We start from the raw sequence: 1,958 nt of genomic DNA on the forward strand, positions 1-1,958 counted from the left end.
TTATTTATGTGGTGCCTATAATGCAGAGATATGGGAAGCATATTTCAATTTCAAGGCATATTTTCTATATAATAACTAATTAAATCAAGGTTATGTGTTATCTGTCTTTTCTGTTAATTTACTTTGATAAACAGACAAATATGTGTACAGAGAAAATGGAAATTGGAGAGGATGGGGTGATAAAATATTGTGGGTTTACTGGGAGAGAAAAGACAAAAGTAGTAACAATATCACCCTTTAGGATAGAGATGATGGAAGGTATCAAGACAACACTAGTATGGAACACAGGCACTCAGTTTGTTTTATTCTTAATTTTATTTTTGAACACCAAATACTAATTGTATCCATTATAATATTCAGTACAGGAAATATACAATTTATACATTTGAAAAAACTGATCAATGTTTGTGATATATGGAGACTGACCGTTATATCTAGCCACAACCAACCAAAATGACCAGATTTAGAGCCAAGGCCCAAAGAATACATTTATAATATGATTCTTGAGCCTAAGTCCCAGGAAACATCACAGAAGAGAGGCTGAAACTGTAAGAACACGATTAGCAGAATGTTAGCAGTAAGATAATCTTTCTTAGGAATGTCAGAAACTGTACCCATAAAGTCTCACCAAAGATGACTGACCAGATATGATGTGATCAAGGGTAACAATAATACACTGACACAGACAGAGGAAATCTCCAGATATGATATGATCAAGGGCAACAAAAATACACACTGACACAGACGGAGGAAATCTCCAGAAGTTTCAACCTTACAAAGAGAACTACAAGCAACTAAGAAATGTTCAGAGTGGGTGAACAATCTTGTTCAAGGAAGAGTCTTCCAATTAATTGTTTATCCAGTAACAAATATCCATCTCTAACAATATAAATATGGATAATATACAGAATGAAAAGGTTCTACTTACATATTTAGCAACAATTAATTTTAAAAAGAGGTTACAGTGCTCGCTTCGGCAGCACATATACTAAAATTGGAACAATACAGAGAAGATTAGCATGGCCCCTGTGCATGGATGACATGCAAATTCATGAAGCATTCCGTATTTTTAAGCCCAGGATCCCAGGATCCCAGGATCCCAGAATCACAGAATCACAGAGTCAGCTTGATTCTGAGGAGTTCTGACACAAGCAGGATCACAGGAAGGACAGGCTCCAGTCAGATTTAGCAAGGGCAGGTAGCACTAGAGTTAACCAGATGGCGGGGTGGGGCAAATAAACAACACAAACCAAGATCACTTGTCATCATCAGAACCCAATTCTCCCACCATAGCATGTCCTGGACACACCATTACACAGGAAACGCAAGATTCAGATCTAAAAATCACTTATCAAGATGATGATACAGGACATTAAGAAAGACATAAATAGCACCCTCAAAGAAATACAGGAGAACATGGGTAAACAGCTAGAAGCTCTTAAAGAGGAAACACAAAAATCCCTTAAAGAACTACAGGAAAACACAATCAAACAGGTGAAGGAAATGAGCAAAACCATCCAGAACCTAATGGAAATAGAAACAATAAAGAAATCAGAAAGGGAGACAACCCTGGAGATACAAAACCTAAGAAAGAAATCAGGAGCCATAGATGCAAGCATCACCAACAGAATGCAAGAGATAGAAGAAATAATCTCAGGGGCAGAAGACACCTTAGAAAACATTGACACAACAGTCAAAGAAAATGCAAAAAACAGAAAGCTCCTAACCCAAAACATCCAGGAAATCCAGGACGCACTGAGAAGACCAAACCTAAGGATAATAGGTATAGAAGAGAGTGAAGACTCCCAATGTAATGGGCCAGTAAATATCTTCAACAAAATTATAGGAAAAAACTTCCCTAACCTAAAGAAAGAAATGCACATGAACATTCAAGAAGCCTACAGAACTCCAAATAGACTGGACCAGAAAAGAAATTCCTCTCGTCACATAATAATCAA

General features: G+C 37.0%; 1 non-coding gene across 1 annotated transcript; it reads left to right on the forward strand.

The window, feature by feature from the left end:
• The first annotated feature begins 964 nt into the window (after positions 1 to 964).
• LOC116100068 lies at positions 965 to 1,071 on the forward strand. Its single transcript, XR_004122435.1, has one exon. It is a non-coding gene; the product is annotated as a U6 spliceosomal RNA (small nuclear RNA).
• The last annotated feature ends 887 nt before the right edge of the window (positions 1,072 to 1,958 follow it).

This window comes from Mastomys coucha, unplaced genomic scaffold, assembly GCF_008632895.1.
Source record: "Mastomys coucha isolate ucsf_1 unplaced genomic scaffold, UCSF_Mcou_1 pScaffold20, whole genome shotgun sequence".
Lineage (NCBI taxonomy): Eukaryota > Metazoa > Chordata > Mammalia > Rodentia > Muridae > Mastomys > Mastomys coucha.